Source organism: Nerophis lumbriciformis, linkage group LG20, assembly GCF_033978685.3.
Source record: "Nerophis lumbriciformis linkage group LG20, RoL_Nlum_v2.1, whole genome shotgun sequence".
Taxonomy (NCBI): domain Eukaryota; kingdom Metazoa; phylum Chordata; class Actinopteri; order Syngnathiformes; family Syngnathidae; genus Nerophis; species Nerophis lumbriciformis.
This window is the reverse complement of record NC_084567.2, coordinates 30,537,907-30,560,519: the sequence shown is the minus strand read 5'-3', so window position 1 is coordinate 30,560,519 and position 22,613 is coordinate 30,537,907. Positions and strand designations below refer to the sequence as shown.

Genomic DNA, 22,613 nt, shown 5'->3' with positions numbered 1-22,613 from the left:
TCAAAATAACGAAACAAAAAAGCAAAAACTATCATTTGCTCTCATTGTAATCTTTTAACTTTTGAGCCCAATCACCTTCTGTCTCATGAATTTGTAAGCAGTAACTAATATAAAAATATATATATACTGTATATATGTATGTATGTATGTATTAGTGTTGTCCCGATACCAATATTTTGGTACCGGTACCAACATGTATTTCGATACTTTTCGATACTTTTCTAAATAAAGGGGCCCACAAAAAATTGCATTATTGGCTTTATTTTAACAAAAAATCTTACGGTACATTAAACATATGTTTCTTATTGCAAGTTTGTCCTTAAATAAAATAGTGAACATACAAGACAATTTGTCTTTTATTAGTAAGTAAACAAACAAAGGCTCCTAATTTAGTTAGCTGACGTATTCAGTAACATATTGTGTCATTTTCCATTCTATTATTTTGTCATCATTATTAAGGACAAGCGGTAGAAAATGAATTATTAATCTACTTGTTCATTTACTGTTAATATCTGGTTATTTTCTCTTTTAACATGTTCTATTTACACTTCTGTTAAAATTTAATAATCACTTATTTTTCTGTTGTTTGGATGCTACCACAAATTTGGGTATCAATCCGATACCAAGTCGTTACAGTATCATACATTGGTCATATTCAAAGTCCTCATGTGTCCAGGGACATATTTGCTGAGTTAATAAACATAATTTTTTTTTTTTCTAAACGAAAGAAGATAGAAAAGAAAAAATATAGATGTAATCATAGTAGTATCGACTAGATACGCTCCTGTACTTGGTATCATTACAGTGGATGTTAGTTTTAGATCCACCATTGGCCTTTGTTTCCATTTTGATGCCGGTGAGAACATGTCTAGCTATTCCTCGTCTTGCAGGGATGATACTTGTAAGAAACTTACTTTATTTGTCGCCATGGAGACAAGGATTAGTGATTTAGAAGTAGCTTGCTACTTAGCCATGTCTTAAAGCACCTCTTCCTGAGGGCGTTTCAGTGTTATAGCTTCACCTTTATCGTTAGTTTTTAAGCCAAAATGCGTCCATTCTCCCTTTTCTGTCTACACACATTGTCTGCTTGTAAGTACTCTGTGATTGTGCGCTGCCGAACATGCTCCTCTGCTCGTGAAACCAGCAATGACACGATGTGACGACGACGGATGTTTGGGGGACCGGTACTTTTTAGAGGCGGTATAGTACCGAATATGATTAATTAGTATCGCGGTCATATACTAATACCGGTATACCGTACAACCTTAGTATGTATATATATATATGTATGTGTGTATAAATAAATAAAGTTACACAAATGTGTCATAACAAAGAAAAATAATCAAAGAAATTCAGTTAATCCACTTTGATCTGTTTAGATTTGATCAGATTATTATTAGTTTTATGTACATTGATGTTTTATTGAATTATAGGGCTGTTGATATACCAATTTCCTCTTCCTCTCTGTTGCCTTCTCATGTCCTTGATCTCAAGGCACTCACACACACCCAAATACAGACACATACGCACACACACACGCACACACACAAGCAGGCACACATGGAAGTCAGAGCAACCTTCAAGTCAACAGCATGGTGGTGTTTGTAAAAAATTAATAATAATAATAATAATGTAACAACTGATAAAAACTGGTATTATCTGACGAATATGATTTATTTTAAACTGTGAATGTAAACACCTAAAATTGTTATTCAACTTGTTTAACTCGAGTCACTGTTTAGCTTTCTAAATATTAGGAATTGAAGCTGAAGGGTATCTTATGGTGTTTATAACGTTGTACTTAGATCAGAACACAGCTGTAAACAAAGGCTGTAAATAAACTGTCACGCTGGCAAATCCTGTTAAACAAGTTCACTTTGTGCTGTACCAGGAAATAAAATATGACAGAAGCACACTGGCAACATGGAAAAAAACATGAATGAAAAAAATGTGTGTGGATGGAAAAAAAAAAAGGTGAAAATGTAAACATAGATTAGGTTTCACATTTATTTCTGTTTTTTTTTTTGTCTTTGTTAGTAACTTTTGACTGTTAGTACTCAAGTAGTTGTTAAAGTGACAAATGCTGTGTGTTAAATAATCTTGACTGACTCTGTTGAGGCCATCGAGACTACATCATTTGCAAATGAGCCAACTTTCAAAGTGTTAGTCTATAAAAACAATGATCTGATTCAGTGACAAAAGGCATCCTTGGCTAGGGCCAATGTTTACCATGAATTGATTAACGTGGACCCCGACTTAAACTAGTTGAAAAACTTATCCGGGTGTTACCATTTAGTGGTCCATTGTACGGAATATGTTCTGTACTGTGTAATCTACTAATAAAAGTCTCAATCAATCAATCAATGCCTTTGCATGCCGGCCCAATCACATAATACCTACGGCTTTTCACACACACAAGTGAATGCAAGCATACTTGGTCAACAGCCATACAGGTCACACTGAGGGTGGCCGTATAAACAACTTTAACACTGTTACAAATATGCGCCACACTGTGAACCCACACCAATCAAGAATGACAAACACATTTAGGGAGAACATCCGCACCGTAACACAACATAAACACAACAGAACAAATACCCAGAACCTCTTGCAGCACTAACTTTTCCGGGCCGCTACAATATACACCCCTACCCCCAATCTTACTTGGAGGGGAGGGAACAGGTTGTAGAAGTGAACGGCTAACGTCCCTCATCTGACGGTCTGCTTTGGGGTTGTGCCGGTGGTGCTTGGAGGTTCTGGGCACTGTGGGGAGTGTCCGGGCCTGGATCCTCCTCCGTCTCATCAGGTGCCGTACAGGGTACTGGCACTGTGCGTTGCACCACGGGTTTCCTTAGGCAGCCTATCTTGGTCTGATGTATCTTTAGGGTTTTTCGTAGCGTTGTATGGGTGCTCCCTTGCGAGAGCTGCAGCTTGGGATGCTACCCCTCCCTTCCCCGGTTGCCGTCTTTCCGGGCTGTCAACTGTCTCTCCAGTTGTCACCACTCTTTTGGGGTTGTCATCCAGCCTCTTCCTGGAAGTCAATGGCGATGCCATACTAGATTCGTTTTATAATACACCTCATGGTGCAACCTGGACACATCATCAGTGATTCTCCCGGGGTCATATAATGTAAATAATGTAAATAATTCAATGCATATACTCTGATGATTAACTTGTGTGATGACTGTATTATGCTGATAGTATATATTTGTACCATGAATTGATTAACTTAAAAAAGTTGAAAAACGTATTGGGGTGTTACCATTTAGTGATCAAATTGTACGGAATATGTACTGTACTGTGCAATCTACTAATAAAAGTTTCAATCAATCAATCAATCAATCAAATAGATCAATATATGAATTGATCAACTCAGTCCTACATTCCAGAGGGCTAATTGTGTTCCTACTGCTTGCATTTACATTTAGATTATGTATTTGTCAGAGTATCTTAAAGGGGAACATTATCACCAGACCTATGTAAGCGTCAATATATACCTTGATGTTGCAGAAAAAAGACCATATATTTTTTTAACTGGTTTCCGAACTCTAAATGGGTGAATTTTGGCGAATTAAACGCCTTTCTATTATTCGCTCTCGGGAAGCAATCCGCCATTTTCTCAAACACATTACAAACACCGAGTCAAATCAGCTCTGTTATTTTCCGTTTTTTCGACTGTTTTCCGTACCTTGGAGACATCATGCCTCGTCGGTGTGTTGTCGGAGGGTGTAACAACACGAACAGGGACGGATTCAAGTTGCACCAGTGGCCCAAAGATGCGAAAGTGGCAAGAAATTGGACGAAATTTGTTCAAAATACGAGGCTGTGGGGAAAGCCGACGAAATGGTCAGTCGTTTGTTCCGCACACTTTACCGACGAAAGCTATGCTACGACAGAGATAGCAAGAATGTGTGGTGTGCTCTCTCGTCCGGTATCCATTGCCTGACAGTGACCACAGGAACACCTGATAATCGTAAAAGAATATTTCAATTTACTCTTTCAAATGCACTGAGAAGGCAAGATGAACACACAATACAAACACTATCTTGACAACATTTTGAATTGAACTGGTGATTTCGAGATGCACTTATTTATTTATTTATTTATTATTTATTAACCACAATCGAGGCAGAAAGGAACGGATATGCGAAGGCTGTTCAAATGTCCAGATTGAGCCAGTACTTGCAATTAATAAATCACCCAAAAGCAATCACCCACTGATTTAATAATGGTGCCAGTGAAGCCAGAAAAACAGATAGTTAGTTTCAGTGATGAAGGGATGCCATTTTTTCCAGCGAAGATTGATTGCACATGGAAAAATGACAAAAAATAGTTAAAATCTTTTTAATCGGTCACTTCTGCTGTAACTGTAGGCTAGTATGTATCTTACTGGACAAAAACAGCACATTTAAAATGCTGAAATCGTGGAAATATATGTTCTTAGCGTGCCTGAAATGGGCTGTCTGCACTCTCAAAGTGCATGTTGTTGCCAAATGTATTTCATATGCTGTAAACCTAGTTCATAGTTTCCTTTAATGCCAAACAAACACATACCAATCGTTGGTTAGAAGGCGATCGCCGAATTCAATCAATCAATCAATCAATCTTTATTTATATAGCCCTAAATCACAAGTGTTTCAAAGGGCTACACAAGCCACAACGACATCCTCGGTACAAAGCCCACATACGGGCAAGGAAAAACTCACCCCAGTGGGACGTCGATGTGAATGACTATGAGAAACCTTGGAGAGGACCGCATATGTGGGTAACCCCCCCCCTCTAGGGGAGACCGAAAGCAATGGATGTCGAGTGGGTCTGACATAATATTGTGAGAGTCCAGTCCATAGTGGATCCAACATAATAGTAAGAGTCCAGTCCATAGTGGGGCCAGCAGGACACCATCCCGAGCGGAGACGGGTCAGCAGCGTAGAGATGTTCCCAGCCGATGCACAGGCGAGCGGTCCACCCCGGGTCCCGACTCTGGACAGCCAGCACTTCATCCATGGCCACCGGACCTGTGCCCCCCCCCCCCCTCAAGGAAAAGGGGAGCAGAGGAGAAAAGAAAAGAAACGGCAGATCAACTGGTCTAACAGGGGGGCTATTTAAAGGCTAGAGTATACAAATGAGTTTTAAGATGGGACTTAAATGCTTCTACTGAGGTAGAATAAGGTAATTCGTCCTCGCTTTCTCCCGTGTCGCTGGCTGTCGTGTCGTTTTCGTCGGTTTCGCTTGCATACGGTTCAAACCGATATGGCTCAATAGCTTCAGTTTCTTCTTCAATTTCGTTTTCGCTACCTGCCTCCACACTACAACCATCCGTTTCAATACATGCGTAATCTGTTGAATCGCTTAAGCCGCTGAAATCCGAGTCTGAATCCGAGCTAATGTCGCTATAGCTTGCTGTTCTTTCCGCCATGTTTGTTTGTATTGGCATCACTATGTGACGTCACAGGAAAATGGACGGGTGTATATAACGATGGTTAAAATCAGGCACTTTGAAGCTTTTTTTAGGGATATTGCGTGATGGGTAAAATTTTGAAAAAAACTTCTAAAAATATAATAAGCCACTGGGAACTGATTTTTAATGGTTTTAACAATTCTGAAATTGTGATAATGTTCCCCTTTAATGTGATTTTATTCTGGGGGAAAACATGTATGTGCGAGAGCAAATTGAGTAAGCATGTTCTTAGAGTCAAACATTTCCACCCACATTCCACAAACATGTTTGTTCGGTTCATTAAAGGCCGATTGTTTGTTCGCCGGTTTGAATAAGTGTCACTGTTTTGTCAGTCTGCCATTGACTCGCAGTAACATGGAGTAAACTCTTAAAAGCTTTCCATCAGCCTGGAAATGGATGAAAACATTTGATTTAGGGATGTTTCGGGTTTTTTTTTCTTTCACACCTGGCGTGACCTTTGAAGTGCAATAGGTGGAGAGAGAGAGAAAGAGAGAGCGAGAGAGAGAGAGAGCGAGAGAGAGAGAGAGAGAGGAAGTGGCGAAGTCGAAGCTTCTCACCACAGTCAGCCTGACCTGTAAAAAGTAAGACAACTTCTCTTATTTTTTATCTAACCTGTTTCCACTTCTTGTTCATATGTCTACAAATCAGTAAGGACTATTTTAGAGCAACTTCTGTGAAATGTTGTTAGTTTTCCTGACGCGAATGATAATCTGTCGCCGAAAGAAGATAACTGCTGTGTGTGTGTGTGGTGTAGAAAAAGGAAATAAACGTCACAACCCTTAAAATATATTTGGATTTCTTCCAAACAAAATAACTTTTAGCAACATTTTTACTACACATTCATTGACAATATTATGATTATTATTTTCATAGATGGAAGTCATAAAAAAAAAATTAAAAAAGGGGAAACAATAACAGTATTATTGTGTCACTGCGACCACAAAGTGGAATCAACAACATGTTGGACCTACTGAACTAGTGTTGTCCCGATAACAATAATTTTGGTAATTATTTTGATATTTTTCGTTACTTCTCTAAAGAAAGAGGACCACAAAAAATTGCATTATTGGCTTTATTTTAACAAAAAATCTCACGGTACATTAAACATATGTTTCTTATTGCAAGTGTGTCCTTAAATAAAATAGTGAACACACAAGACAGCTTGTCTTTTATTAGTAAGTAAGCAAACAAAGGCTCCTAATTTAATCTGCTGACATATGCAGGAACATATTGTGTCATTTTCCATTCTAATATTTTGTCAACATTATTAAGGACAAGTGGTAGAAAATGAATTATTAATCTACTTGTTCATTTACTGTTAATATCTGCTTACTTTCTCTTTTAACATGTTCTATCTTCACCAGTGTTTTTCAACCTTTTTTGAGCCAAGGCACATTTTTTGCGTTGAAAAAATCCGGAGGCTCACCACCAGCAGAAATCATAAAAAAACGAAACTCAGTTGACAGTAAAAAGTCGTTGTCGCAATTGTTGGATATGATTTTAAACCATAACCAAGCATGCATCAATATAGCTCTTGTCTCAACGTAGGTGTACTGTCACCACCTGTCACATCACGCCGTGACTTATTTGGACTTTTTTGCTGTATTCCTGTGTGTAGTGTTTTAGTTCTTGTCTTGCGCTCCTATTTTGGTGGCCTTTTTCTCTTTTTTTGGTATTTCCCTGTAGCAGTTTCATGTCTTCCTTTGAGCGCTATTTCCCGCATCTACTTTGTTTTAGCGATCAAGAATATTTCAGTTGTTTTTATCCTTCTTTGTGGGGAAATTGTTGATTGTCATGTCATGTTCGGATGTACATTGTGGACGCCGTCTTTGCTCCACAGTAAGTCTTTGCTGTCGTCCAGCATTCTGTTTTTGTTTACTTTGTAGCCAGTTTCGTTCTCAAGGTTCAACTTTATTGTCCCCGCGGGGAAATTTGTCTTGGGCACAGTGCATCATTGCTTTCTTAACATACCCCAAAACAACAGAATAAAAACACAAGCACAGACACAACCACAACCATACAACTAACATTTAAACATCAGAACATGGAGCTTGATAGACATAGGTGGCACTTTGATGTCGGCATAAAATCTACAGTACGGAGATAAAGATAAAGTACCAGTGTGCATTGCACTAGAGCTCATGGATAAAGTGCTGTGTGCTAAAGTGCTTAGTTCTAAAGTGCTATGTGCTAAAGTGCTATGTGCTAAAAAAGTGCTAACCTATGTATTAACATTCTATTGCACATTGTTGGTCAGCTTAATGGAGGCTGGGACAAATGATAATTTAAGGCGGTTAGATTTGCATAGTGGGACCCGGAGTCTTCTCCCTGATGGCATGGTTCCATATTCAGGGAGGGTGTTGTGAGTTGGAAATCATTTTCTTAGCTTTTTTCCTAACTGCCTGCTCATAGATGCTCTGTATAGGCTCATATTCTTTCCTCCCTACGATTTTCATTGCCGTTTTATGCCTGCCGGCCAGTTTGCTTTTTAGCTTAACGGTTAAGTTGCCAAACCATGAGGTGATCCCGTATCTAATGATGCTCTCTACAATGGCACGGTAGAAAATCATCATGATGTGGCTGCTTACGCCGTACAATCTTAATCTTCGCAAAAAATATAGCCTCTGTTGCAGTCTATTGCACAGTTTGTCAATATGTGTCTTCCAGCAGAGAAAATTATCAATATGAACCCCTAAATATTTGTATGAGGATACCTTGGTGATTTCCTGATTTTTGATGACCACTGGCTCATGGTCAGTCACTTTCCTCGGATCCAAAACCATTTCCTGTGTCTTGGTCACATTTAGAATAAGATGGTTGGTATCACACCACCTAATAAATAGGTCTATCTCGTCTTGGTACACAGAGGGGTCCGTACCCTTGTGTAGAAGGCTTAGGAGCACGGTATCGTCCGCAAATTTCACCATATAATTGTTAGGGTGCACAGTCGTACAATCATTGGTGTACAATGTAAACAGTGTTGGTGATACAACGCAACCCTGTGGGACGCCTGTGTTGCAGTGTTTGGTGTCTGACAGTGTTCTGTTGACCTTCACTTGCTGTGTTCTGTTTGTTAAAAAAGAGTGGAACCATTTGATCAAGGTGGAGTTTACACCCATGTCTTTGAGCTTCTCCAAGAGTATGTGAATTTGCACTGTATTAAAAGCTGAGCTGAAATCAACAAATACAATTCTAGCATAAGCTTTTGTGTTTTCAAGGTGCTTGGAGATCAAATGCAAGGTGCAAAGGATTGCATCATCAGTACTGCATTCCTGCTTGTACGCAAACTGGTACACATCTAAATTTGGCTTGACATCGTTCATGAGCAGTGACACAACAAATTTTTCAAAACATTTCATAACAATCGAAGTGAGAGCTACGGGACGAAAGTCGTTGTTTACTGTGACACCGGGCTTTTTAGGCACTGGAGTTATAATTGACTTCTTCCACAGAGCTGGAACAGTGTGAGTGTTAAGTGACTGTTGGAATATTGGACACCATGCTGTAGTTAGTTCCTCTGCACAGCTTTTGAGCAAAAAGCCAGGAGGCCGTCAGGGCCTGCGGCCTTGCCCGTACGTACTCTACTAAAGAGACGGCGGATGCTGGTCGGGTCGACTTCCAGGCAGCAGGTGTCATCAGTGTCTGGCAGGGACTGCAAAACACTGTCACACTCCTGAGAGAAGTTTTGACGGTCGAATCTCAAATAAAAGTCATTTAGCTCATTTGATTTTTGCTGCTCATCCAGGGTGATGATTTGTTTCTTTGCAGGGTTCATATTAGTGACTGATTTCATTGTGTCCCAAAGTTTTTTTGTATTTGACATTTGGAGATTATGTTCCATTGTTTGCCTATGTTGTTCTCTTTGACATTTGGAGATTATGTTCCATTGTTTGCCTATGTTGTTCTCTTGCATTAGTGAGAAGTTGTTTGAGTTCTTTTTGGACAACTGACAGTCCTGCTCTGTCTTTACTTCCAAATGCCTGCTTTTTCCTATTTATGCAGTCTTTTATTTCTTTTGTTACATAGGGTTTGTTATTGGGATAGACTACAATGTTTTTCTTGGGTACCACATTGCCAACACAAAACTCAATGTAGTCCGTTATAGTTACTGTAGCCTCATCTAGTCCTAGTGCATGGAACAGGGACCAGTCTGTGCACATGAAACACCCCTTCAGTGTCTCAATAGCATCGTCTGACCACACATTAATTGTCTTATGCTCTGCATAGCCTTCCCTAAGTTTCACTGCCTTTTCTTAGGAGCACTCACCTTTTGTTTATTTTTGGTTTAAGCATGAGACACCTTTTTACCTGCACGCTGCCTCCCGCTGTTTCCGACATCTGCAAATCAATTAGCTACCTGCTGCCACCTACTGATATGGAAGAGTATTACACGGTTACTCTGCCGAGCTTTAGACAGCACCGACACTCAACAACAACACATCATTTGCAGACTATAATTACTGGTTTGAATTTGACATTTAAAAAAAATATTTTTCACTAAAGAAGAGTTCGGTGAATGCGCATATGAAACTGGTGGGGTTCGGTACCTCCAACATGGTTAAGAACCACTGGACTAGATACTACTATTGTACTTGGTATCATTACAGTGGATGTCAGGTGTTTGCCTATGTTGTTCTCTTGCATTAGTGAGAAGTTGTTTGAGTTCTTTTTGGACAACTGACAGTCCTGCTCTGTCTTTACATTGTTTGCCTATGTTGTTCTCTTGCATTAGTGAGAAGTTGTTTGAGTTCTTTTTGGACAACTGACAGTCCTGCTCTGTCTTTACTTCCAAATGCCTGCTTTTTCCTATTTATGCAGTCTTTTATTTCTTTTGTTACATAGGGTTTGTTATTGGGATAGACTACAATGTTTTTCTTGGGTACCACATTGCCAACACAAAACTCAATGTAGTCCGTTATAGTTACTGTAGCCTCATCTAGTCCTAGTGCATGGAACAGGGACCAGTCTGTGCACATGAAACACCCCTTCAGTGTCTCAATAGCATCGTCTGACCACACATTAATTGTCTTATGCTCTGCATAGCCTTCCCTAAGTTTCACTGCCTTTTCTTAGGAGCACTCACCTTTTGTTTATTTTTGGTTTAAGCATGAGACACCTTTTTACCTGCACGCTGCCTCCCGCTGTTTCCGACATCTGCAAATCAATTAGCTACCTGCTGCCACCTACTGATATGGAAGAGTATTACACGGTTACTCTGCCGAGCTTTAGACAGCACCGACACTCAACAACAACACATCATTTGCAGACTATAATTACTGGTTTGAATTTGACATTTAAAAAAAATATTTTTCACTAAAGAAGAGTTCGGTGAATGCGCATATGAAACTGGTGGGGTTCGGTACCTCCAACATGGTTAAGAACCACTGGACTAGATACTACTATTGTACTTGGTATCATTACAGTGGATGTCAGGTGTAGATCCACCAATGGCGTTTGTTTACATTCTGACGCCGGTGAGCTACGGTGTGTAGTGAAGCATGTTTAGCTATTCCTCGTCCTGCAGGGATGATACTTGTAAGAAACTTACTTTATTTGTCGCCATGGTGGCGAGGATTAGTGATTTAGAAGTAGCTAAAACACTGCTGACGGCGGATGGTCGTTAGCCGCTAGCTACTTAGCCATGTCTTAAAGCACCTCTTCCTGAGGGCGTTTCAGTGTTATATCTTCACCTTTATTGTTAGTTTTTAAGCCAAAATGCGTCCGTTCTCCCTTTTCTGTCTACACACATTGTATGTTGTAGCGTCCCGGAAGAGTTAGTGCTGCAAGGGGTTCTGGGTATTTGTTCTGTTGTGTTTATGTTGTGTTACGGTGCGGATGTTCTCCCGAAATGTGTTTGTCATTCTTCTTTGGTGTGGGTTCACAGTGTGGCGCATATTTGTAACAGTGTTAAAGTTGTTTATACGGCCACCCTCAGTGTGAGCTGTATGGCTGTTGACCAAGTATGTCTTGCATTCACTTGTGTGTGTGAAAAGCCGTAGATATTATGTGACTGGGCCGGCACGCAAAGGCAGTGCCTTTAAGGTTTATTGGCGCTCTGTACTTCTCCCTACGTCCGTGTACACAGCGGTGTTTTAAAAAGTCATACATTTTACTTTTTGAAACCGATACCGATAATTTCCGATATTACATTTTAAAGCATTTATCGGCCGATAGTATCAGCAGTCCGATATTATCGGACATCCCTATTTTTGACAGTTACAGATGGTTTTCATGATATGATTTATGTAACTAAGGTGTTGCTGTAGCTCGTTTGCAGATGCAGTCAGTAGTCATTTATTCATCTTCTTTAGTTATACTAATGGTGGTCCTCAAAGTGTGGGCTATTCAACTGGTGGCCTACAAGTTCAGTAAAAAAAAACTTGTAAGAGACTCACATTTTTGCTGCAGATTTGTAAAAACTGATGAGTGCTGTCATAGAGACGTTCTTTGACTCGCAGAGCGCCCCTGTAACTCCGACAAAATAAATAAACCGTTGAGGAATGCTGGTTCTCTAGAATATATAAAATAAGACTAGAAGAAGAACAGGTCCTTTGCTTTCTGGAAATGTGGCCCCGAAAACAATTTAGTTGAATATCCCTGGTCTGTAGAAATTATAGTGTATTATTATTTTTGTACAAAATCCTGCTAAATGGTGTACTTCAATGTTTGCACACACAGGGCGTGATCTATCACCTGCTCAGTGGCCTTGTGGTTAGAGTGTCCGCCCTGAGATCGGTAGGTCGTGAGTTCAAACCCCGGCCGAGTCAAGCCAAAGACTATAAAAATGGGACCCGTTGCCTTCCTGCTTGGCACTCCGCATCAAGGGTTGGAATTGGGGGTTAAATCACCAAAATGATTCCCGAGTGCGGACACCGCTGATGCTCACTGCTCCCTTCCCAGGGATGGAACAAGGGGACGGGTCAAATGCAGAGGGTAATTTCACCACACCCCGTGTGTGTGACTATCAGTGGTACTTTCACTTTTTTTAAAGGCTTGTGTGTATTAAAACACCCAATTGACAGCACACGCAAAGCTGATCTACTAAACTTAAGTGAGCAGAATAAGGAGTGCAATCCATTTAGCGTGTGTGTCTTCATGAACATGCAGGATATGTGCTGACCATCAGAACGCACAAAATACTGGGAAGGAGAAAATGCAAACATAACTATTTAGCACACGCAGTGTAATTTATCATAACTAAAACTAAACTGCAAGTGCTATTTTGCGTCTTTGTTTAGCGCATCTGAAAAGTATGCGCAAACTGACAGTTACACACACGGCTGTGAGAAAGGAGCAACATCCTACTTGTGCTTGTCAACATAAATGTCAAAAATAAAAAATATTAGACATATTTTGTCTGTTCAGCAATATCATTTCACAATTGTATAGCTTCTGGGTGATTTAAGGGGCTGATTAAAACCAATACAATTGCTATGTTTTGATGTCTGCGAGCATTTTTTCAATAATGTTAGTTTTTTCCTATCTATGTGAAGAACACTTCTTGCTGTGTGCATTTTCTTGCGTCTGGCCTCCGGCGCGCACACTCGCAGTTAGTGCCATGAGCGCAAATTCAGCGCACTAAAAAAGTGATTTCCATTGTACAAACCCCAAAACCAGTGAAGTTGGCACGTTGTGTAAATCGTAAATAAAAACAGAATACAATGATTTGCAAATCCTTTTCAACCTATATTCAATTGAATAGACTGCAAAGACGAGATGCTTAACGTTCGAACTGGGAAACTTTGTTATTTCTTGCAAATATTAGCTCATTTGGAATTTGATGCCTGCAACATGTTTCAAAAAAGCTGGCACAAGTGGCAAAAAAGACTGAGAAAGTTGAGGAATGCTCATCAAACACTTGTTTGGAACATACCACAGGTGAACAGGCTAATTGGGAACAGGTGGGTGCCATGATTGGGTATAAAAGCAGCTTCCATGAAATGCTCAGTCATTCACAAACAAGGATGGGGCGAGGGTCACCGCTTTGTGAACAAATGCGTGAGCAAATTGTCCAACAGTTTAAGAACAACATTTCTCGACGAGCAATTGCAAGGAATTTAGGGATTTCACCATCTACGGTCCGTAATATCATCAAAAGGTTCAGAAAATCTGGAGAAATCACTGCACGTAAGCGATTATATTACGGACCTTTGATCCCTCAGGCAGTACTGCATCAAAAAGCAACATCAGTGTGTAAAGGATATCACCACATGGGCTCAGGAACACTTCAGAAAACCACTGTCAGTAACCACAGTTGGTCGCTACATCTGTAAGTGCAAGTTAAAACGCTACTATACAAAGCGAAAGCCATTTATCAACAACACCCAGGAACGCCGCCGGCTTCGCTGGGCCCAAGCTCATTTAAGATGGACTGATGCAACGTGTAAAAGTGTTCTGTGGTCTGACGAGTCCACATTTCAAATGGTTTTTGGAAACTGTGGACGTCGTGTCCTCCGGAACAAAGATGAAAAGAATTATCCGGATTGTTCTAGGCGCAAAGTTCAAAAGCCAGCATCTGTGGTGGTATGGGGGTGCAGTTTAACAAACGGAGAGCATTCAATTAACAGACAGTTGCGATAGCCGATCAGATGACAAGTTGTTGATAGTAGCCTTACGTTGAACGTGACTGTGATTGGATATTCACCTTTCACTCAAAAGTGAGTACCGCTGATTTCTCCGCTGGCCGGGTATGGTTCCGGCACCACTTTCTGCTTTCGTAAATCACAACTTGTGATTGGATGCTTGGGAGTGAAAGGTGAGTATCCAATCACATACTTGGATACTTGGGAGTGAAAGGTGAGTGTCCAATCACAAGTTGTGATTTACGAAAGCAGAAAGTGGCGCCGGAGTCATACCCGGCCAGCGGAGAAATCAGCGGTACTCACTTTTTTAACCAACAAAATAGCAGAGCAAAACGTTGATTAGGTGGCAAATATAATGGTTTGCCTGCCACTTCCACTCAAATCAACCAACTACGAGCGGTATTGTGAGTTCAAATATATTTTTTCAAATTCAACATGTTTTTGACAATTATTTTTTGTTTTGACAGTACCACGTCCGATGCGGGTTTATTGATTTTTAAATACGCCAAAAAATAGCCCTTTTTGTACACTAGTGACAAATTGAGTTTGACAAGTGTGTCTCTGTATAGTATTTTACAAGCCGGGGTCATGTGGCGACATAAATTATGGTATATTGAAGTCGGACTAAGTAGGACATCACTGAAGGCCTAGATGGGAAATGCACGGTCCGCCACTGCGTAACAGAGTATGTATTTTGAAAATGTACACTGTTTAAATAAATATCTTAAAGTCGTCAGACACGGTCCGTAGCACCATTAGGTACACCTGCACAACCTCAGATGGATTCAAACTGCATGTCTGTGTTATGTGCATGCTATGAGTAGATAAAAATAATACTTTCTTACCTTTTTTAGTGTTTCCTCATTGCCTGAAGCAGAGGGAGAAGAGCTCCTCCCCCAATGGCTGAGAACTTGACTTAATGTCCAAATAAGTACGTCCACCTTGCTGTGACATCACGACTTAGCCAGACTGCAATACAGCACAGACAAAAAGGCATCCAAAATTAGGCGCAAGATGCAGGAACCTTATTATTTGACGCTTTAGCTTTGTTTAACACAAATATTCAACATTGCAACAACATTCATAGGTCAGAAAAGACTAAATTCATCATAGGTGCCTTTTCAATATTTATTTATCATTCATGTGTATTTCTCCATGTTTTATGCATGTAAACCATTTTTTCTATAACATGTGTGTTGTGTTAATATTTGTTGATGTCTGTAATGCAGTGTTTTTCCACCACTGTGCCGCGGCACACTAGTTTGCCGTGAGATACAATCTGGTGTTTCCGTGGGAGATTATCTAATTTCACCTATTTGGGGTAAACAATATTTTTTGCAAACCAGTTATTATAGTCTGCAAATTATGTGTTGTTGTTGAGTGTCGGTGCTGTCTACAGCTCGGCAGATTAACCGTGTGATACTCTTCCATATCAGTAGGTAGCAGCAGTTGCAATTGCTTTGTAGATGTCGGAAACAGCGGAAGGCAGTGTGCAGGTAAAAAGGTGTGTAATGCTTAAACAAAAAATAAACAAAAGGTGAGTGCCCCTAAGAAAAGGCATTGAAGTTTAGGGAAGGCTATGCAGAACGAAACTAAAACTGAACTGGTTACAAAGTAAACAAAAACAGAATGCTGGACGACAGCAAAGACTTACTGTGGAGCAAAGATGGCGTCCACAATGTACGTCCGAACATGACATGACAATCGACAATGTCCCCACGAAGAAGGATAAAAACAAAGTAGATGCGGGAAATAGCGCTCAAAAGGAAGACATGAAACTGCTACAGGAAAATACCAAAAAAAGAGAAAAAGCCACCAAAATTGGAGCGCAAGACATGAACTAAAACACTACACACAGAAAAACAGCAAAAAACTCCAAATAAGTCAAAGCGTGATGGGACAGGTGGTGACAGTACACCTACTTTGAGACAAGAGCTATATTGAACAATTGTGACAACGACTTTTTACTGTCAACTGAGTTTCGTTGTTTAATGATTTCTGCTGGTGGTGTGCCTCCGGATTTTGTCAACACAAATAATGTGCCTTGGCTCAAAAAAGGTTGAAAATCACTGCTGTAATGGATTAGTTGGATTAAACTATTTCTTACAGAAAAATTGCTTCGGTTTTCCTTAGATATGGTTTCCGTCTGAACTTTGATTCAGATATGGTTTATCTTAAAAGGGGATGCTACATATCATTGACCATTTGACATGTAAATATGTGAGATTATAGCCAATTGCTAATTTTGAAACAGATTATTGATGAAAGCCAAGACACCTGTTGTATGCTGGCAGTGTTTGCGAGTCCAAAAACGCGGAGGACGAGGCTAGAATTAAATGTCATTAACAAGACATGAACATAAACTTCAGGGAGTAGCATAAAGCCGAACAAAACAGTTGTGTGTAGTGAACAATGAACCACCCCTCAAGCCTGGTTGAGACGGGTATAAATAAGGGCATTGATTAGTGATAAGGATGGCCAACCGCTATGAGTCCCAGTAGCCCAAACAGAAGCCGGTGTAAAGATAGTGCATCTAGCAAGGGAAAGTAGGCAAAGGAGACGCATGGCGCTAGGAACAAAACCAAAACACTAAACACAAGGGAATAATATAATGAAAACAACACAGGATATGTCCCCCCCTGTAGTTCAACACCTGAATAACAGATCAGGACTATCTATATACAATACTCTCTTCATGCCTGTGAATATTATAATATATATATAATATCAGGTCACTGTATTCTCAGGGCATTCAATTCATCCCAACTGGTCTGTTTAGATCGTCTTAGAAGATATTTGTGTCATGATTTGCTTTGTCGTAGTAGGACCCCAAAGCAGAGAAGAAATAATTAGAATATTAACAAAAGTGCACTCAAAAAGGAGTGAGCAAAAAATACCTAAGGAGGCACAAAAGGTGTACGGAGGAAACAGTTAACATGAGGAGGTAAACACAATTGGAAGGGTGAACCATCAGGAATTTGCTGGCGCCAAATTAATGGACTGCAGAGCTTGAAGTACCAGTAGAGTGGAAAAACAAGTTGACTTCAAACACTGCAAAAATTTAAATCTAAGTAAGATTAAATATCTCAAAAAAGGGTGATATTTGCTTATTTTCGGTCTGATAAGATAATTCTTCTCACTAAGCAGATTTTATGTTAGTGTTTTACTTGTTTTAAGGGTTTTGGTCCTAAATTATCTCAGTAAGATATTACAGCTTGTAGCTGAGATTTTATGACCTACAAACGTATATTGAGTAAAACATGCTTGAAACTTGAATATCAACTGTTGCAAAGCTGTGTCATCAACACTCACAAGTATAAAACTGCTTTTTCAAAAGTAATAATTTCTTATTTCAAGCATGAAAATAAAAATCATGATTTTGACACAAATGTGTCTCATGATTAAAACAGATGAGAGCCAAATGGACTTTGCTGTTTTATTTTCAATAAAACAAAAGAAAATACGTACTCATATAGTAGTACAGTTGGCACAGTACAGTAAACGGACAGTTAATATTTAAACATTTAACATGTGACATTTCAAACCATTTTGAACAGAAATAGTTCATGCACATTCAGATAAATTCTTCAAACTTACCATAAAAAAAAAGTGTATATATGCGCACTAATTGACTGAAAGAGCACGCACTTGGCGCGATGATGTCATGTTATCAATGGAAAAATGCATTTTTAGACAATATGATTTGCCTGAGTGGCTAGGAGACCCCGAGAGTAACAAGCGGTTGCCTTGTTGCCTTTCCATTAAGAACAATACATTAGTTTTAGTATAAGTTTGCTGGTTTCAAGAAATGTAACCGCATATCATTATGTCAAGATAATGGCAATAGCATTTACTTAATTTAAGAATATTTTTCAACATATTAAGCAAAAAGGTCTCTTTTTTTTCTACCAAGAAAAGTGCACTTGTTATTAGTGAGAATATTCTTATTTTAAGGTATTTTTGGGTTCATTGAGGTTAGCTAATTTTGCTTGTTTTGGAAAGTCTTGACAAGCCGAATGTTCTTGTTCTATTGGCAGATAATTTTGCTTAGTTCAAATAAAATACCCCTAATTTTTTTTTTTTCCCTTGTTTTTGAACACTGACTTTTTGCAGTGTATATGCTTAATTCTGTTTCATTGTATCCATTAAACCATATCCAATTGTATTTACAATCTGTACAGTATGTGAAAATACCGTCTAAACATCACAAAATGCCATTTTGAATATTCTGCTCCGAACGTCTTCGGTAATTTCCATAGGTTGACGTCACTGGAATAACACTTCTGCACTCTGACCATAGTATCAGAACAGTCATACTGGAAATATGCGGAAATTAGAGAGGGATGTGCTGTCTATCATTTACATTCCTTATATAAGGCATGAACACATGTTTGTTTTTGTGCATTCTTAGTCGTAAACAAATACTGTACATGGATAGTCTGTCAATGGGGGCTCTCTATTTTACCCACAAAACCCTCTAAATAACCATCTAAAACCCACCAACAGTACTTAACCAAATATTAGCCATGTTGTTATTATAAGCGCTAACGCAGACCAACTTTTTTTTAGCAGCGGATTGATAACACACAGCTAAGTACCCCTCTGTTGCTTTACCGTGAGCCGGCCGCGATGTCTTGCTGCTCCCGCATCATCGCGACTCGGCTTGTCAAAATTATTCTCCATTATAAATCATGCCTCACATCTGGATATTAGGAGGATTTAGCCATGAATCTAGAAGTTGTTCATCTGTGACATTAAATTTTTAACCGGAGATGGAGACAAACACACACAACCTAAGAGTTAATTAATTAATTCTTCATATAAACGGGAAAATATGGACATCCTATCAGTCGTCATCGAAGTAACAGCAGACATTGTGCAGTAAACTATCGTTTTATTATGTTTGTAGTTTGTATTTCTTGTTTAGCACTTAGCAATACTGCTACATGATGCTTCGTGTTTCGCTAAAGCTGGATCTGTTTAGCAGAGCATCCAAAACTTGTAGCTCATGCTCCTTATATTCAGGTTTAACAATATAAGATTCTTGATTCTTAATTTTTCCCAAAGTAATCATTGCTGGCTCTCACAAAGTCTGCTTGATTAGCATTGTTGTTGATGGGGAAGGGAGCTGTCGTTCCTACCTCTACGTTATGCAATCGTGTCTCCGTGAGATTGATACTATTTTGATCATACCTAAGTCTTTAAGTGTCATAAATCAGATATATATGATAATAGCTTTAATATAGAGGCAACTTGTTTTTCAAATACTACTGGTACTTTAATTAGGAGGAAATGGGAATCAGGTGGCTCCACCCCGTGACCCAGAAACCAGGCACTGCAACAAAAAGCAAACAGGCGGCAGCAGAGGTGACAGTTCATGACAGTTTGGTTCACTTCATGCTCACAGACTTTGATAAGAAAGATCAAGTCTGACAGGATGGATCATGGTCCGAAGTATGTATCCTCAAAATGAGGGGACATGTCCAGACAAGGATGTATTTGCTCTATTGTGGTACTGTCAGGTTCAAACACTGATGACATCTATTAAACAGACAAGAAGCAAGGAATCATGCGTACATACATCTCTGAGGCTGTCGCTGAGGGAAGGGGGTAATCTCAACAGCCCCAGTTAGACACAATATATGACTATTAATGAAATGCAAATGTGCTGACACTCGTGATATCGCCCTGTCTCTGCTTTGTCTGCGTCACGGTACTCGATGTTCGGCCTTGGCAGTCAGCAGGCCAAGTCTGGACACAACACTGATACGAGACGACTGGCAATCTTTTGGGTTGCCAGCTGTCCCTTTGCACAGATAGAAAAGTACAACTTCAGTACAATTGATAATAACTATAGCAACGGCCCTTAAGCATAAGAGTTGTGTGATAACGGCATGGCGCAGTGGAAGAGTGGCCGTGCGCAACCCGAGGGTCCCTGGTTCAATCCCCACCTAGTACCAACCTCGTCATGTCCGTTGTGTCCTGAGCAAGACACTTCACCCTTGCTCCTGATGGGTGCTGGTTAGCGCCTTGCATGGCAGCTCCCTCCATCAGTGTGTGAATGTGTGTGTGAATGGGTAAATGTGGAAGTAGTGTCAAAGCGCTTTGAGTACCTTGAAGGTAGAAAAGCGCTATACAAGTACAACCCATTTATCATTATTTATTATAATATATACATAATTATTTTAACAGGTACAAAACGACAGTTGTTGAGATAACAATGAAGTGAGACCTGTGCCAGCACAACAACAGTTGTTAAGATGGAATCACCCTCATGAGCATTCCATTCGGTTTATCAGTGGTGAAAGGTGCACCTAAAACCATAAACCTTAACAGTGGTAATTGTTTTGAACCGCAATAGTGTGAAACCATCCTTATCCCCTCTTGAAGAGGACAAATACGTTAGATTCTGCACCATCCTCTCAAGACTACAGCTCTTAAGTATGTACGCATGAACTGATGAAACCTTCTTGGATGAGAGGACAAACGTCTTCTAAGGCAGGGGTGTCAAACTCATTTTAGCTCAGGGGCCGCATGGAAGAAAATCTGTGCACACGCAGGCCGGACTATTAAAATGATGGCATTAAAACTAAAAAATAAAGACAACTTCAGATTGTTTTCTTTGTCTTACTTTGGCCAAAAATACAACAAACACATTCCGAAAATATTACAATAAATATATAGAAAAAAATACCGGCAGCTGTAAAGAAAGAAGAAAGTGAATGAATTTTTATAACTGAATAAATCTGCATATGCATAACAATGTTTTCTTTTGTATAATTTTTTTTAATGAATTAAGTAACGTTTGACATTTTTCCAAAACACAATATAGAATGTGAGATATAACAGGATAATGTATACATTTATCATGTTTTTAAAACGGTTACAAAAAAGTGGGACCCCAAAAAGTTACTGTGGGATCCCATTTTTATGACTTGAAGACCCCATTTTGAAAATTCCTTGCGCCAACACTGATGGAGTATTGGTGCGTGCAAAACAGCAGCAGGCGGCTGTAGCCTGCGGGCTGTTTCTAATACTAATCAAATATCATCCCGGGGGCCATAGATAATTAATTTGTGGGCCAGATCTGGCCCACGAGCCTTGACTTTGACACCCCTGTTTTAAGACAACCTAAACAGTCCAGTTGTGATGAATTCATATTCATATACAAATATCTAAATACAATATGAACAAACAAACAAACCTTATATATTTGAAAACACAAGAGACACAATCCAAATAAAAAAATCTGCGTACATGGAAGAAAGGTTTGAAAAAAATCAGTTATTCATATATCTCTGGAGAAATTCACAAATAAATCAAAGGCTAGTTTTGATTCTGACAACAGCTGTGTTGACAACCACTTATGTCGACGTCAGGAAGCCAATCCAAGGGGTGTCGAAATGAGTGTTCCAGTGTACAGTATTTATTTTGTGTGTAAATGTATTTCATTTTCATTGGTTAGGTCAGGGGTCGGCAACCCAAAACGTTGAAAGAGCCATATTGGACCAAAAATACAAAAAAACTAATCTGTCTGGAGCCGCAAAAAATGAAAAGCTGTATATAAATCTTATAATGAAGGCAACACATGACATAAGTGTCTATATTAGCTATAATAGCCTACTATCAAAATGACTATGTGTCGCAGGCTGACGCAAACCTTCGTTGATAGAAATGTTGAATTTTAATATTTATTCTACACATTAGAAACCAATAGTAATTCAGAGGCTTCTCACAGGACGAGATAACTTCTGGAAATTACTGGCTTTTAATGGCCAAAGGTATAGATGTGTGTGTTCAACTTAAAGGAAACGGCAGGCTGTCTTCTTTTATTTATTACAATCTTTGGCAAGTTAGGTAATGTTTGCTGTAGTCTGGAACAACATGGCACACAAAACAACTATCTGAAATGCGGCCAATATTACATACAGATAATGTGTCATGAGACATGCAAATATAAATTATACACAAAGAGGATAAAAGTAAAGGATATTAAATGAGCTCAAATATACCTACAAATGAGGCATAATGATGCAATTTGTACATACAGCTAGCCTGATTAGCATGTTAGCATTGATTAGCTTGCAGTCATGCACTGACCAAATATGCCTGATTAGCACTCCACACAAGTCAATAACATCAACTAAGTGCAATTTTGTGCATTCACACACACAGCATAAAACATTTGGTGGACAAAATGAGACAAAGTAGTGGAAGATTTTACATGTTAACAAACTGTTGCGTTTGTTTGTATTTTTCTATTTTCAATCATTTTTAAAAAATGCTCCAGGGAGCCACTAGGGCGGCATTAAAGAGCTGCATGCGGCTCGAGAGCCGCGGGTTGGTGACCCCCAGGTTAGGTCTTTGTAAACAGGAAATCATGAGTTTAATGATTTGGTGTAAAACGATGGTTGATTAATAAGAGTTAAACCAGTAAGTATTTTTCACTAGAATTTGGTAACAATAAATAATTATCACATATCCGTTTTGAACTTGGTGTTTGATGAATTTTGGGTTTGTTTGCATTCATCTTCCTCCTGTGTTCATGCACTTCCTGTCTCTGTTGTGAAGGT

General features: G+C 39.4%; 1 protein-coding gene across 2 annotated transcripts in view; it reads left to right on the top strand.

Moving 5' to 3' along the window:
• Positions 1–5,797: 5,797 nt before the first annotated feature.
• LOC133619635 (phosphatidylinositol 4-phosphate 5-kinase type-1 beta-like) overlaps positions 5,798–22,613 on the top strand; it is a 52,209-nt gene continuing 35,393 nt past the window's right edge. For both annotated transcript variants that reach the window (XM_061980782.2, XM_061980781.2), the window contains exon 1: positions 5,798–6,039. The gene's annotated coding sequence lies outside the window, so the exon portion shown is untranslated. The remainder of the gene's footprint in view (positions 6,040–22,613) is intronic.